This window comes from Benincasa hispida, unplaced genomic scaffold, assembly GCF_009727055.1.
Source record: "Benincasa hispida cultivar B227 unplaced genomic scaffold, ASM972705v1 Contig318, whole genome shotgun sequence".
In the NCBI taxonomy this organism is placed as follows: domain Eukaryota; kingdom Viridiplantae; phylum Streptophyta; class Magnoliopsida; order Cucurbitales; family Cucurbitaceae; genus Benincasa; species Benincasa hispida.
In genome coordinates this window covers 333,200-351,213 of record NW_024064796.1, presented here as the reverse complement: position 1 = coordinate 351,213, position 18,014 = coordinate 333,200, and positions in this window count along the sequence as shown.

Sequence of the window (18,014 nt, the reverse complement as noted above, 5' to 3'; positions counted from 1 at the left end):
GTGTTCAAATTAACAAGTGGAAATTTGATTTTATATGATAGAATTAAATTGATTCAATTATATGTCATATAATTTTTATGATGTACTTGATACATTATTAATAGAAGGAATTAATATAAATATGGTTTATATTAGATACCATAAAATAGAAAAAGAACTATGGTTTATATATATCATATGATGAAATATTAAAACTATAGGTTATAGATGTAATATGATAGTTGGTTATTATATTTATTTATAATATATTAACTATATGATAATTAATTGTTCTTTTTCACAATAACTGACTTCAGTGGGAGGTTATTGGCAGTTTGTGGTAACTGTGAGATAAAAGAAAAATAGTTTTCCAAATCATTGAGTGAATTTAATTCGGGTTGATCTCAAAGAAAGACTATCGAGTAAAAGTGTTTTACTAAACAATAGCATAGATAGCATACACGATCGAGTAGCAAGTCTATACGATAGGCTTCTTCTTTTACACGATCGAGTATCAAGTCTATACGATAAACTTTCTTCCTCTGTCTCATACTCGATCGTCTATTCGATCATTTACCTCCTTCATTCCTCTATCCAAAGCCATACAGAGCCCACAACTCCTAGATTCTCACATCAAGAATACCAAGGTAACTTTTGTGGTGGTGTTCTTGTTCGGTTCGAGTGTCGAGGATCGAGTTGCACTCAATAATGAATAAGGATTTTTCAGTTCGCGCTCTTGGTTTTTTTGGTCGTTATGTTCAAGTTTATGCTATTTAACGAGTTGCTGAACGATCAAGGGATACTTGAAGAAAGAGTTCTTCAAAGGTTTGCATACTCTATCCCTTGTTTAATTAAAGAAACATGTTATAATTTACTTGTTGTGCATAATCTCTTCTTTTAGACTATAAATGTTTGTGTTCTTTCTCAATGAAATTTGGAATGATCCACTTTAACTCATTGGATTTCTATTTAGAGTTCCTTCAATTGTAATCAGAGTTAGGTTGTTCTTATATTCTGAATTCCATTGCTATATTGAATTTCTTTTACAATCTTGGTGGGTTTTAAGTGTTCTACAATGCGTTTAAGAGTTAAATGTGTTTGTGGATGGTTCGATGGATGTTTTGGGATGATTGTCTCTCTTTTAATGCTTTCTTTAACATTTCAAAGTTAATTTGTAAGGGCCTTGTGTTTTTGGGCATAATTAACTTGCTATCGAGGCTGTATTCAAAGTGTTTGGTGTGTTTTGAGTCGTTTGTGATGAAGTTTCAATGCATGGAGATGTTGTTAGCTTCGAGGAAGAAGACCAAGGGTTCGTCGTATCATGTAGCCCAGGCGAAACGATCGTTTAGATTTGGCTAAATGATCGATAGAAAAGTTCTACTCGATTGTGTAGTATTTACTAAACGATCAAATGGTTGATGCTAAACAAGTGAGTAAAGAGTTTACTCGATCATTTTGCATTGGCTACTTAATTGTGTAAACAATGGGGGTCAACGATCGTTGAGTATATGATACTCGTCGCATGGTAGACGCGCACACTAAACGATCGAGTAGACCATCATGCTCATCACATAGTCACTGGCTACTCAATTACTCGGTGTGTGATACTCAATGCTTGCTCCTCGATTGTTTGATCATGCTTCATCGCATAGTTATCGTCTACTCGATTGTTTAGGCATGCATTATACTTGGTGCGTTGCACGATCGAGTGGCCTTCATGCTTCATCGCATAGTCAAAGGCACTCAATCCATGCTACATGATCGTGGTTACTCACTCAACGTTACTCGACGATCACTAGGAGTTGCTAAACGATGACCTAAAGAGGCTTCACCCGATCGGTTCAGGACCCGGTTCTCCTGTTTCAACCGGTTCACTCGATGATCTATGTAATAATTAGCTTTATTGTTTCCTGTTTTGAGGCATATTATCCCAGTCCATCAATTTTTCTTAAAGTACATGAGATATATGTTAGTTTATATGCCATAATGTATGATATATAGATTCAAAATCCACCTTAGGTTATGCATTTATTTATGCATCATCTTTATATTATAAGTGTTATAATATAGTAGATTGCATGATTAAATTACATCAAAGCATGTTCATGCATCATATAATATAAGAGAGATATTTATGCATGGATTAAGCATATTCATGTATCATCTTTTTATTATAAGTGTTATAGTATAAGAGTGTATGAGTGCATGTATTCTTAATTCATTACTTAGTTATATAAGAGTTATATAAAGTAGTAATGAATGAACATTGCATGAGCGTGACACTAAGGTTTATTTATAATAGTTATAAATCCCTTGTGGATGTGTTGCTTTGAATTGTGGTTGATTTTAATTATTTCATTTTTTATAAGAGTTATGATTAATGAAATTAGAATTAAAATCAATTACCAAAAGTTGCATGCAAACTTAGGTAAAATCATGTTTTAAAAGGGTTTTAAAATTGAATTGATTTAGACCTAAGTTCATAGTTCTAATGAGATTAGATACCTAACTTTAATCTTTTAAATCGGTTTAATAGAATTAAATTGATTTGAATAAAAGATTAAATTTGTAATGAATCTATCTATAAGAGACATTTTTCCTAAGGCGAGTTCCAGTTAGGCTGGGGTATTTAAACTGATGGAAACGGAACATCCCTACCTAGGAACCTACCTGGATAGGTGAATTAGATAGATTTTCTATAAGCACGCAACAGTTGATTAAAGTTTGTTAAAGTGTTTAATGAATAATGATCCAAAGTTGTTTAACTTTCCAAAGTAAGTGTTACTTTTGGGCAAACCTAAATAGTCACTTAGTAAAAATAATTAGTCGTGTTTTTCTAAGTAAACTAAACCCTATGTTTTAAAATACTCAGTAGAAGGAAAATATGTATGTGATATGCCAATTCCACTCACGTTTCTCCCTTAATGTTCATGCCATGAGATTCATGCTTGGCCTCATGGCGCCTTGGGAGCATCCCTCTTCGGATGGTGTTTGCATGGGTCAATATCAAGGTAAACAAAGAGAGTATTTATAGTAAGTGGGAGAAGGATATGTGCCAACATATCTTGGGGTCTCCTTCATTGATTTGCACTGTGAGATCTTCTTGCATGCCTTGTGGTGCCTTGGGAATGTCCCCCTTCAAATGGTTTGTGTGGTTAGTCAATATCCAAGCGAACTCCAGAAATGGATAGAGTTGTTTTAGTTTTTGCTCCAATCAGTTTTTTCCCTTCGGATTGGCTGCTTGGGGCAGAACTCTGAGATCTAAAATGAAGGGTCACACTTATAGGAAATTGTTAAGAAAGTTAATGATTTCTTGACCAAATTAATGATGGCTATACGTTATAGGAACAAGAGTTGTTCTGATGTAATGATTGGTTGAGAGTTGTCTCAATTCAGATGAGAGATAAATTGATTACCCTTCGGTGGCTTTTGTCCTAAACCACTGAAGTGCCATTGCAAAACTATTACAGGGTTCATTTAGATTTTGCTAAACTAGATTGGATTTGTTTTTTAAAGAGTAATTGCTAAAATCTAACATAGATCAATATGTTTGTTTTTTCAACAACATGTCAATGCTTGATTTTCTGTTAGTTTCATTTTCTTCTTTAACTGAATACATATGTTGGAAAAAATCTATTAAAACATATTTCATGGTAAACGACCTCAATTTTAACATGTTTGAGGAATGCCCTCAAGTTCCAAACCCTATGGTTCGATGAGTGTAAGAGCACGAGGTAGGTATGAATACTTCATCTCTTTCTTAGATGATTATTAAAGATATGGGTATCTAAACCTAATGCAACATGCGTTTGACGTTCTTGAAAAGTTCAAGGAGTATAAGACTGAAGTTGAAAACTTGTTAGGTAAAACGATAAAAACACTACGATCTGATCGTGGTGGAGAGTATATGGACTTAGAATTCCATAACTATATGATAGAACATGGAATCACGTCCCATCTCTCAGCCCCAGGTACACTTCAGTAGATTGGTGTATCATAAAGGAGAAATATAACCTTGATGGATATGGTTAGGTCTATGATGAGTTATGTTGATCTTCAAGACTCGTTTTGGGGATATGCAATAGAGGCAAAAGTTTATATTTTTAACAATGTTCCCTCAAAGAGTGTTTCTGAAACGCCTTTTGAGTTATGGAGAGGCCGTAAAGGTAGTTTATGCCACTTCAGAATTTAGGGATGTCCAGCCCACGTGCTTATGGCTAACCTTAAAAAGTTGGAACCTCATTCGAAAGTTTGCCTATTTGTAGGTTACCCCAAAGAAACGAGGGGTGGATACTTGTATGATCCAAGTGAGAACAAGGTGTTTGTATCAAAAAATGCTATCTTCTTGGAAGATGACCACATAAGGGATCATAACCCACAAAGTAAGCTTCTTTTAAATGAGATTTCTAATTAGACTACTGAGACTTCAACAAGAGTTGTTGAACAGACTGATAGATCAATAAGAGTTGTTGATGTCAGTTCATCTAGTCAACCATCTCAAGACTTAAGACTGCCTCAACGTAGTGGGAGAATTTTGAACCCCCCTACATGGGTTTAACAGAAGCCCAAAACATCATATCTGATAATAGAATTGAGGATCCATTATCTCATGAACAAGCAATGGAGGATGTTGACAAAGATGAATGGATTAAAGTCATGAATCAGGAAATGGAGTCTATGTACTTCAATTCTATCTGAGAACTTGTGGATCAACCTGATGGGGTAAAACCTATAGATTGTAAGTGGATCTACAAGATGAAAAGAGGTGTAGATGGAAACATACAGACCTTTAAGGCTAGACTTGTGGCAAAGGATTATACCTAGGTTGAGGAAGTGGACTATGAAGAAACTTTCTCACCTGTTGTCATGTTAAAGTCTATCAGGATTCTCGTATCTATAGCCATATTTTATGATTATGAGATATGACAAATGGATGTCAAGACTGCCTTTTTGAGTGGTCATCTCGAGGAGACTATCAACATGGCCAACCAGAAGGGTTCATTGATCCAGATCAAGAGTAAAAGGTTTGCAAGCTTAATAGGTCCATTTATGGACTGAAATCAACATCTAGATATTGGAACATTAGATTTGATAGTGTGATCAAATCTTATGGCTTTGATCATAATGTTGATGAGCCTTGTGTTTACAAGAAAATCATCAACAGCTCATAGCTTTCCTTATTCTATATTTAGATGATATCCTACTCATTGGGAATATGTAGGTTTTCTAACTGACATTAGGAAATGGCTAGCCGCCCAATTCAAAATGAAATATTTGAAGGTGCGGTTTGTTCTAGGGATCCAAATCATTGATCCAGGCTGATTGTGTCACATCACCACTTGCAAGTATGGCACCTGCAACAGGTGGCGTCTGAAAAGCTTCCGAGTGTCAGGCGGCTGACCAGGGCATGGACTTTAATGCTGACCAGGGCATGAACTTTAATGATGCCCATCACCAAGTGGATATGGCCAACGCCTATAAATAGATGAAGTCCCTCCAGAGTTCGCGGTCAGTCAGTTGACACACAAATTATCAAGATTCTCACTCTCTGTAGCGTAGTCATAATTTTAGTTCTTTAGAAGTCATGCTGTGTTGCCAAGACGAACAGAAGGGTTGAGAACCACCACCACTGCCGGTCAGGGAGCAGAGGAAGCCAAGCTTGAGAAATATACTTCGTCCACCTCCTATACAAGTAATTGTACACAATAGNCCACCACCACTGCCGGTCAGGGAGCAGAGGAAGCCAAGCTTGAGAAATATACTTCGTCCACCTCCTATACAAGTAATTGTACACAATAGAATTGAGCCAAAGAGATACAAGAGATTGTACTCTACGGCTTGACTCAGTTCCTTTCATCTCATTTATCGCTTCCATTGCATTTGATTGAATATTACTTTTGTAAAGACAATTTGCTTCTTTATAAAATTCATATATTTGATCCATCACATTTTGCCATTATTTATTTCTTGTTTATGTTGAATGCATTTATACTTTATGCAAAACTTCATTTCAACGCTTAAGCCAACTTGATCAATTGGTAAAAGCATCTTCAACTTAGATTTTTCGAGAGAATAACTAAGTTATATCAAGTAGAATGCCTAATACATTTAGAGATAGACTTACTGTTGTTTATTGTATTCTATGTTAAACGCATGCATCCTAGAGATAGGTTTTGTATGTTATTCGCATTGAGAAGTATTGAATAAAGTCTAACGCATAAACAAAGATAAGCAAATCATCCCATCTCATCCACATCACACTCTGGTTTGCCGTTAAGTTCCTACTCTTCCTAGTCTGTTTGGATTTCACCTCCCCCGAGCCCTAGAAAAACCTCCAAACCAAACCCACGCACGGTGGAGCAACCTCCTCTTCCCAGCGGCCGTCTAGGTCGAAGCCTACCACAACACCCACAAAACTCCCCTCTAAAACCACCAAATCCATCGCAACCCTTCCGGCCAAGACCCCTGACCAAATCCCAAAACTACCCCTAAGCCAAAGGCCAAAATGCCTGCAAAATCGAGCCAACGTCCATCATCTATAGCTGCTAGTAAGCTCTACACCCAACCTGTCCCACCACCATTCATTCCTAACATAACCCGGGTGGGTGCAATGCATGACCTACTTCCAGCTTACCTTCACAATGCACCATCACTAGCCGTGTGTCAACCGCCTCCACTTTCAATACAGCCCTTAGCCATCATCTATCCAGTCGAATCATACGCATCAAGCCAACCGCCGCATTCACCCATAGTCATATCCTCCCCCGGGTCGTCTCATACTCCATCAGGCACCCCTCCACTTACTCAACCTAGACCCCCCTTTGACAGTCTTGCATCAAGGCGTAACCCTGAAGAGTTGGTGGAATTTGCTCGACTGGATGAGCAGGAAGTTTTTGGTGCTATTTTGGCGAGCCTCAATCAAAGCCAAGAGGAAGAGCAAGTGATGCGTTCAGACCCACCTAACACATCACTTGAATTGGACGAAGCGGAGTGGTATGCTATGATGCTTAAAGCAGAATTAGAGGAAGAAGAAGAAGAAGAAGATAGAGAAGAAGAAGAAAGGATAATTGGCCCAGACGCGTCTCAATCACGCCAACCCGATGGGAATGAAAGGCCCTTAAAATCAACGAGAGTAACAAGGAAAAGAAAATTAATATTGGAGGAAGAAGATGAGCAATCAGCATCCGATCCTGAGGATGCAACGCGTGGGAGTTGCTCAAGGCACGGTGCACTAGAGAAGGACTTGGAAGACTATCAGCCTGCAAGGCAAGGGCAAAAGAAGACAACTCTCCAAAGGGAATTGGAGAATGAATTGAGAGAGCTAGCAAGGGAAGCCAAAGAACACGCGGCAGGAAAACACAAGGTAACCGACGCATTACCTAAGAAGACCTCGGAAAGAAAACATCAATTCAGTGATATACTTGTAGAGAAAGAATTCTTTCCCGAGCATAACCCATTGCTAGTTTACATAACAGAGACAATAAACGCAATGGGTTGGAGTCAGTTCTACGTTGGCACACACGAATTTGGCCCAACCTCTTCCGCATGTTCTATAGTAGCGAATTCGACATGGAAAAAAATACAACCTTCGTTGATGGGGTATTAGTGTGCTTCTCAGCCGATAAGATCAACGAAGTGTTCAACATCGATAGTAATACAGACACGGAAGGTAATCGCATCTTGGAGCAACCATCGCCAAGCCAACTTGAAGATGCGTTAAGAACGATAGCCAAACCTGGAAGCAAGTGGCAAACATCTATGAATGGAGCAAAGATGCTAGCTTCCAGGAACTTAACCCCAGATGCGAACCTATGGTACTATCTGATCAAAAGGAGCATCATGCCTATAACGCATGATGAAACACTGTCAAGGAAACGCATCCTGGCTACCTATTGCGTCATGTAGTGCATCTCTTTAGACGTTGGAAGAATAATAAGGGATCAGATCAAGGCCATTAAGACTAAACCATAAGGACACCTCTACTTCCCATGGCTGGTCTATGCACTATGTGAATGCGGAGGCATCCCTCTGGGGGATGATCATGAAGAGATCGATGGTTTGATAGATATCAAGTTAGTAAGGCATTTACTTGGTGATTCGCCACATCAACTTGCCTTACCTGCCAAAGAAATGGCAACCAAACCTTGATCATCTAAGCGCTTTCCCAAAAGAAGATGCATCCAGATTGTTGAACACAGCGATGAAGCTTCAGAGCATAAAGAATATGAAGCAGAGCTTGAACTTAGGGGTGAAGAAGCGCAGCCAATCCTCAACCTTACTCTCCATGACTCACCAATGGCCCCACCAGAAGGGATTCTTGATCAAACGCACCAAGAACCTACACATATAGATCAAGACATCCCTTATTCCCTTCCTTCTCCCTCACTAAGTCCAATTCCCAATTTTATGCCTCCTCCAACCATCTTTGAACCAACTGGGTTAGGATCAAGCAACTCAGCAAATTTTGAAGACCCAGTTGGAAGAAGTGAAGAACCAACACCACCTCAACACAACGCTGACCTAGAAGAGTTGAAAACTTTCATTAGTGATCAGCTTAGACCACTGGTTGCGTCCGTCGAAGGTCTTCAGCAATAGAACTAGGTTCTAAGAGATTATCTAAGGCAACAAAAAAGACAAATGCATGACCAATTCATTTATACAACGCAGTACATCAACCAGGTCTTGGTCAGAATGTTTGCACTGCCTCCATTACCTACTCATCTTAGAAACCCTTTGTGCTTTATGGATGAAGACCTTGGAGAAGAATGAAAGGATGATGCACCAGCACAATAGAGTTTTGGGGTGTTAGGTTATTTTTGTATTATTTGATCTTTTGTATTAGCTTGACTTGTTTGTTTATTCTATGTTATTCCATGAAAATGAATGAGAAGTTTCTATCATTTTGTTCCTTGCGTTTAACCTTAGCATACTTGATTTTTGTTCTTTAGATATTTTTTTAAGTCTTGTGCTTTGCTGTCCTCAATGATATCAACAATATGAAATCTAAGTATAGAGTAGGCGTTAGGAAAATCAACAAAGTCTGAACTTATCTAAAAAGACAATGTTTTCTTTGTAACGCGTGCAAGCTTTAAGTCAAACTCCTTTCGGACTCTCAAAGCCTTTTTGAAATTTTGTTTCTCTTTTAGCAATGAGGATTTAGCTCGTCTCCAAATTTGGGATGAGTATAGCTCATCTCCAAATTTGGGGATGAGGGAAATTCGAGTTAAGACGCATCAAACGAGTACATCATAAAGAAAAGGTAACAAAATAAGAAAAATGTTAAACGCAACTCCTCTGTCATTACTTCAAAAGAAAAACCTCAAAATGGCATGAGTTGAGTTGGAACATGCACTTAACCGTAGTTGGATGCTCGCATGACTCCCATGGGGGCAAGCCAAAATGAAGTTAAGTTTCCTAGACCAACACGTCCCATAGAACTCCTCTATCTAGTCTAAAGAAATTATATCTTAAAACGCATGACTATTAGATATAAGTTTAGTTGTGAAGGGTTCTCACCCGTAGTTGGATGCTCGCATGACACCCGTGGGGGCAAGCCAAAACGAAAGTGGGATGCCTGGAACAACGCATGGGTAATTAAAAATTCATAATTTTTTTCTTTTTATCCAGTATTTATCTTAAGAAGAGCATCTAACGCATTGCTGGTTTAGAAAAAACAAGAATGTTTCGAGAAACGAAAGGAGTTGTTGATAAAAGGCCTGCTGCACCTAAAACTAAACATTAGTCCCTTTAGAAAAGAGTCAATCTGAGTTACATTTTCCAAACTCTTACCTCAAGCTTATGACTAAATATGATGAGAGGCGAACTCTGCACACTTAAGACAAAGGAGATAACAAAGAATTATTTTGGAATGCTTGAGGATAAGCATAGTTAAAATTTGGGAGTGGTGATAACTTGTAGAAATACAAGTTGATTTTTGCTCTTAAGTTGGAACAACTAAGGTTTTTAATGATAAATTCTCCTCATTTTTAGAAGAAGCGCATGGAATTACTCAAACATTAGCAAACTCATGCAAAAGAAGTTTTATTACTAAATACTCTGGCGCTAATGCATTGATTTGTAGGATTTTAACAAAAAGCTAACGCATAATCAAGAAGTGTCGCAGGAAAAAGTACATATGAGCCATGCGTCGAAAGAAGTTCAACACAGAGAAGATTCATTGATCCAGGCTGATTGTATCACATCACCACTTGCAAGTATGGGCATCTGCAATAGGCGGCGTCTGAAAAGCTTACGAGTGTCAAGCGGCTGACCAGGGCATGGACTTTAATGCTGCCCATCACCACGTGGACATGACCAACGCCTATAAATAGATGATGTCCCTCCAGAGTTCGCAGTCAGTCAGTTGACACACAAATTATCAAGATTCTCACTCTCTGTAGCGTAGTCGTAATTTTTGTTCTTTAGAAACTGTGTTGTGGTGCCAAGACGAACAGAAGGGTTGAGAACCACCACCACCGTCGGTCAGGGAGCGGAGGAAGCCAAGCTTGAGAAAGATACTTCATCCACCTCCTATACAAGTGATTGTACACAACAGAATTGAGCCAAAGAGATACAACAGATTGTACTCTGCAGCTCGACTTAGTTCCTTTCATCTCATTTATTACTTCCATTGCATTTGATTGAATATTCCTTTTGTAAAGACAATTTTCTTCTTTATAAAATTCATATATTTAATCCAACACATTTTGCCATTGTTTATTTCTTGTTTATGTTGAATACATTTATACTTTATGCAAAACTTCATTTCAACGCTTAAGCCAACATGATCAATTGCTAAAAGCATCTTTAACTTTGATTGTTTGAGAGAATAACTAAGTCGCATTAAGTTGAACGCCTAGTACATCTAGAGATAGACTTACTGGTGTTTATTGCATTCTGTGTTAGACACATGCATCCTAGAGATAGGTTTTGTATGTTATTCGCATTGATAAGTGTTGAATAAAGTCTAACACATAAACAAAGATAAGCAAATCATCCCATCTCATCCACATCACACTTTGGTTTGTGTATACTCTTCTTAGACTGACGCATATCACTTACATTGAAATCCATTCTTTGCACGATCCATCACTCACTACTCAACTCTTTTGTATCTTCTTGCACAAGCACAACACTTTAGTGTAAATAACACATTTCTCTCATTCATTTAGGAAAACCTCTAAAATATATACTACACAAAGTCTGCATTAGTTTAACTGAATCCCTGAGTTCGACCCTGGACTTACCAGGAACCTAAATTAGATTTATACTTGAATCTGGTTTAGGAAAACTTGAACGTCAATAGAAAGAGTGTTGTGCATTCTGCTGCAAATCTTTAATGCATCAACGTGTTACAATTACTTAAATGCATCAAAGCATCAAATGCATCATTTATACTTAAAACTTATTTTTCCAATTTATTTCATACAATACACTCCAAGCTCGAATCCTGATAGCAATGAATAATGCCTTAAGTAATAACCTAAAAGGTATGTAGTATAAGGATACAGGAGGGATACCTTATCCCTGTGACACTACAGATACGGCCCGCTTTATAGAGGTTTACAAGTGTTGTGAACTACTACAGATGGTTTGATCCTAACCATTCATAAGGAGACATGCGAGTGGGGATGTCCTATTGATAACGGGCAGAAATGCATGTTATTACAATGAAAATATATAAAACAATGAAGGATGCAACGGTAAAAAAGTATATACGATAGGCTTTCATTTACTACACGATCGAGCACATCATCTATATAATATACGCTTCTTATCTACCACTTGCTTGATCGGCTTCACGATCGTTGTTCTCCTATCTCTTCCTTGAGCCAAGATCATACAGAGCCCACAACTCCTAGATTCTCACATTGAGAATACCAAGGTAACGATTGTGGTGGTGTCCTCACTCACTTTGTGAATCGAGTGTGACTCGATTGGTTCATGGAGGCCATTCGTTGAGTTTTTTATCATTGTCTTTGTTGTGTTCATGTTGTGCACCGGTCGTTTGTTCGAGGCTTTGTTTCTATGGACGCTTATAGATTGATCGAGGGAGTTTGAAGAATGGTTTCTTCAAATATATGCATACTCTATCCCCTTGATTCTATCATTTAGCATGTTGTAATTTTTTGTTGTGCATAACCTGTTAGTTTCCTTTTTAAGAATGTGATTGTTTATGATCAATTTTTAATGGAATTTAGAACAATCCTTCCACTGTTCATGGAAATCTTCATGCTAGATTTCCTTCAAATGGTATCAGAGCAAGGTTGTTCTATATTCCAAATTTCATTTCTGTTTTGGACTTTTCTTGAAGTCGTGGTGGGTTTTAAGTTTCTGCATTGTGTTTAAGGGTTAAATGTGTTTTGTGGATGTGTTGATGAATGTTTACAGGTTAATTGCCTTTTTTTAAAGCTTTCTTTTCGATTACAACGTGTTAATATGTAAGAGTACATGCGTTTTTTTTGCAAAATTAACAAGCAATCGAGTCTGTAATTCAAAGTGTTTGAGTTTGTTGAGTCGTTCATGATGGAGTTTTGAAGCATGGAGATGTGGTTCTCATCGAGGAAGAAGAACAAAGGTTGGTCATATCGCGTAGCCTCAGGTAAACGATCATGTAGAAAAGTTCTACATGATCGTGTTGTATTTACTAAACAATCGTTTAACTAATGCTAGACGATGGGATAAAGCGTTTACTCTATCACGTAGTGTTGGTTGCTCGATCGCGTAGAGAGCATTTGATTCTCCTTATTTAATAAAAGGCGCATGCACTAAACGTTCGTGTAGTTAGCATGCTTCATCGCATAGTCACTGACTACACGATCACCCGTATACGATTGTGTTTCATCACCCGTATACGATTGTGTTTCATCACCCGTACACGATTGTGTTTCATTGCGCGTTGCACAATCGCGTGCCTCATGCTTCATCGCATAGTCAAAGGTACACGATCGTTTAAGCTCAAGAAGCATTGCTAAATGATTGAGTAAAGAGTTTACTCTATCATGTAGGCGATCACAAGGATTTGGTAAAACGGAATACCCCTACCTAGGAACCTACTTGGAAAGGTGAATTAGATAGATTTGCTACAAGCATGCGACAGTTGTTCAAAGACTTTGTTAAAGAGTTTAATGACTGATGATCAAAAGTTATTTCAACTTTCCAAGGTAAATGTTACTATTGGGAAAACCTAAAAAGTCACATAGTTAAAATTTCTAGTCGTGTTTTTTCTAAGTAAACTAAATCCTAGGTTATAAAATACTCAGTAGGAGGAAGAGATATATATGACATGTCAATGATTCCATTCACGTTTCTCCCTAATGTTCATGCCTTGAGATTCATGCTTGGCCTCGTTGTGCCCTGGGAGAATCCCCTTTTGGATGGTGTTTGCATTAGTCAATATCAAGGTGGATGGAAAGAGTATTTATAGTAAGTGGGTGAATGGTGTGTGTCAACACATCCTAGAGTCTCCTTCATTGGTTCACACCGTGAGATCATTCTTGCACCCCCTAGTGGCGCCCTGGGAGTGTCCTTTTTCAGATGGGTTTTGTGCAGTTGGTCAATATCAAGGTGAACTTCAGAAATGGATAGGGTCACTTTAGTTTTTGCCCCAATCAGATTTTTTCCCTCGGGATTGGCTGCTTGGGGAAGAACTCTAGGGTTTAAAATGACGGGTCACACTTATGGGAAATTTTTAAGCAAGTTAATGATTTCTTGACCAAATCAATGATGGCTAGTCATTATAGGAGCAAGAGTTATTTTGGTATTAATGGCTGGTTGAGAATGTCTCAATTCAGAGGGGGGATAAATTGACCACCCTTCAGTGGCTTTTGTCCTAAACCTGTAGAGTGTCATTGCAAAACTAGATGTCACATGAGGTTCATTTTAGTTTTGCTAAACTATATTGGATGTTGTATGTTTTTTCAATGAGTATTTACTAAAGCCTAATGTAGGTTAATGTATTTCTTTTCAGCAACATGAATGGTTTTCCGTTAAATGCCTCTAATTTGACCGATTTCATATAGCGGAAAGATCTGTTAAAACATATTTCATGGTAAACGACCTTGAGTTTTTCATGGTTGAGGAGTGTCCTCAAGTCCCGACCCTTGATGCACCCAAAGTGTTCGTAATGCATATGAGGTGTGGATGAAGGCTCATTCATTGGCCCCACTTCACATATTGGCTAGCATACCTAGTGCTTTGGCCAACAGGGTTGAGAACATGGTCATTGCACGTGAGATCATGGACTCGTTGCAAGAATTGTTTGAACATTAGATCTCACTTTTCGAGCACAAAGGGATGGAAGACAAAGGAACTAGTAGAGTCAGTTCCTAAGATAACCTCTAGTTAGAGAAAGCAAGCGTTGCTGACTCTGATGAAGTTAATCAACGAGAAGTGTTCTCTGACATGGAACTTGGAGCTTATTTAGGTACTGATACTGAACCCACTACTCTCCAAAAGAGGAGGAAGTCTAAAGACAGTAAATGTGATTTATTTGTCTTGGAGACGTGTTTGGTAGAGAATGATGATTCTGCCTAGATACTTGATTCATGTGCTACTAACCTCGTTACTTCTTCTTACCAAGGACTTAGTTCTTGGCAAGTCTTTCCACAGGGAGAGTTGACTCTTCGAGTCGGCACTGGTGAGGTTGTTTCAGCTGTTGCTATGGGCAAGCTGAAGTTATTTTTGGAAAGAAATGTTATCTATTATAGGATAATTTTTTTGTAGTTCCTCATATCAAGATGAACTTAATCTCAGTTTCTTGTCTCATTGAACAAGGTTATACCATCTCCTTTTTTGAGAGTAAAGTGTATTTTCAAGAATGGTATGGAGATTGCTTTTGATTAAATGGAAAATAACTTATATGTACTAAGGTTGTTAGTCATAAAAGCCTTGCTTAATACTAAAATGTTTAGTACAACGACAACAACTAAAAGACCAAAGGTGTCTCCTAAGGAAAACACCCATCTTTGGCATCTAAGGTTAGGTTACATCAATCTCAATAGGATTGAGCGGTTGGTGAAAAGTGGACTTCTAAAGAGTTTAGAAAAAAACTCCTTGTCGGTATGTGAATCATGTCTTGAAGGCAAGATGACAAAACGACCTTTTACTAGGAAAGGTTATAGAGCCAAGGAAAACTTGAAACTTATACATTTAGACCTCTGTGGTCCGATGGGTGTTTTAGCTCGAGGTGGGTATGAATATTTCATCTCTTTCATAGATGATTATTCAAGGTATGGGTATCTATACTTAATGCAACGTAAGTCTAAAAGTTTAAGGTGTATAAGGCTGAAGTTGAAAACTTGTTAGGTAAGAAGATAAAAACACTACAATCTGACCATGGTGGAGAGTATGTGGACCACGAGTTCCAGAATTATATGATAGAACATGGAATTATGTCCCAAATCTCTGCCCCAGGTACACCTTAGCCAAATGGTGTATCAGAAAGGAGAAACAGAACCCTGCTAGATATGGTTCGGTCTATAATGAGTTATGCTCATCTTCCAGACTCGTTTTGGGGATTTGTAGTGGAGACTGCATGTTAATTTTGAACAATGTTCCCTTAAAAAGTGTTTCTGAAACACCTTTTGAGTTCTGGACGTAAAGGTAGATTACGCCACTTCAAGATTTGGGGGGTTTCTGGCCCCTAAAGAAGTTGGAACTACGTTCAAAAGTTTGCCTCTTTGTAGGCTACTGAGGGATGGATACTTCTATGATCCGAGTGAGAACAAAGTATTTGTGTCGACAAACGCTATCTTCTTGGAAGAAGACCACATCAGGGATCATAAACCACAAAGTAAGCTTGTTTTACGTGAGATTTCTAGTGAGACTACTGAGGGTTCAACAAAAGTTGTTGAACAGGCCAATAGATCAACAAGAGTTATTGATGTCGGTACATCTAGTCAACCTTCTCAAGAGTTGAGACTGCCTTGACGTAGTGAGGAGGTTATGAACCCACTGGATCGTTACATAGGTTTGACTGAAGCCCATAACATCATTTATGAGGATGGGGTCTAGGATCCATTGTCTTTTAAACAAGCAATGAAGGATGTTGACAAAAATGAGTGGACTAAAGCCATGAACAAGGAGATGAAGTTTATGTAATTCAATAATTTCTGGGAACTTGTTGATCAGCCTGATGGGGTAAAACCTATACGGTGTAAGTGGATCTAGAAGCGAAAACGAGGTGTAGATTGAAAGGTTCAGTCCTTTAAGGCTAGACTCGTGGCAAAGGGTTATACCCAGGTCGAGGGAGTGGATTATGAGGAAACTTTCTCACTTGTTGTCATGTTGAAGTCTATCTCGATACTCCTGTCCATAGCCACATTTTATGATTATGAGATATGGAAAATGGATGTCAAGACTGTCTTTCTGAATCGTAATCTTGAGGAGACATGGCTCAACTAAAGGGGTTCATTGTTCCAGATCAAGAGAAAAGAGTTTGCAAAATTAATAGGTCCATTTATAGGCTGAAACAAGCGTCTAGATCATAGAACATTAGATTTGACAGTGCGGTCAAATCACTAAGCTTTGATCAAAATGTTGATGAGCCTTGTGTATAAAAGAAGATCATCAATAGCTCATTAAATTTCCTGGTACCGTATGTGGATGATATCCTACTCATTGGGATTATGTAGATTTTCTGACTGGGTGGCTAGTCACCCAATTCCAAATGAAAGATTTGGGAGAGGGGCAGTATGTTCTAGGGATCCAGATTAGTCAGGATCGTAAGAACAAGAGTTTTCCTTGTCTCAAGCATTGTACATTGATCAAATGTTGATCAGGTACAGTATGCAGGATTCCAAGAGGGGTTTATTACCCTTCAAGTATAGAATTGTATTGTGTAAAGATTAATGTCCGTCAAGAGGTTGGAGCGATGAGACGGATTCCCTATGCTTCAGCTGTTGGAAGCTTCATGTATGCAATGTTATGTACTAGACCTAACATTTGCTATAAAGTAGGGATTGTTAGTCGTTATCAGTCCAATCTAGTATTAGATCACTGGACAGCGGTCAAATGATCCTCAAATATCTTCAGAGAACGAGGGACTGCATGCTCGTGTATGAAGATAAGGATTTGATTCTTATAGGATACACAGACTCTGACTTTTAAACTGATAGAGATTCGCAAAAATTGACATTCAAGTCAGTGTTCACTCTAAATGGAGGGGCTATAGTTTGACGAAGCATCAAGAAAGGATGCATCGTGGACTCCACTATGGAAGTCGAATACGTTGCCACTTGTGAAGCAGTTAAGAAGGCTATTTGGTTGAGGAAATTCCTTACAGATTTGGAAGTTGTTCCAAATATGTCTTTGCCAAACACTCTTTATTGTTATAATAGTAGGGCTATGGCAAATTCGAAGGAACCTAGAAGTCATCATAGAGGTAAGCATATAGAACATAAGTATTATTTGATCAGGGAGATTGTGCATCACGGTGATGTGATAATCACGAAGATCGCGTCGAAACACAACGTTGTTGATCCAGTTACAAAGGCTCTCACAACTAAAGTATTTGAGGATCATCTGAAGAGTCTGGGTCTACGAGACATGCGGTATCTTGTCTAGGGCAAGTGGGAGATGATATTGAGGTATAGAGTATGCCTTATTTTATCGTATATTGTACTTAATCATGTATTGTACATTAGTCTCTCGAGGCATTAGGACAAGTGGGAGATTGTGGGATTGGTGTCCTAATTCTCCCAGAGTCTCGTAGTTTGTAAACATTATACACATTGTTATGAATAAAATAAGAGTTATTTTATTTTCATTTACTCATATCTAATAAACAAAGATCCGTGGTTATTATATGTAAACTTAAGCATGTATATCAGATATAAAAGTGGATCATGCCTTAAGTAATAACCTAAAAGATATGTAGTATAAGGATATAGAAGGGATGCCTTATTCTGGTGGCACTAGGAATAGGACCCACTTTGTAGAGGTTTACAAGTGTTGTGAACTACTACAGATGGTCTGATTCTAACCATTCATGTGGAGACATACGAACGGGGGTGTCCTATAGAAAAATTTTATAT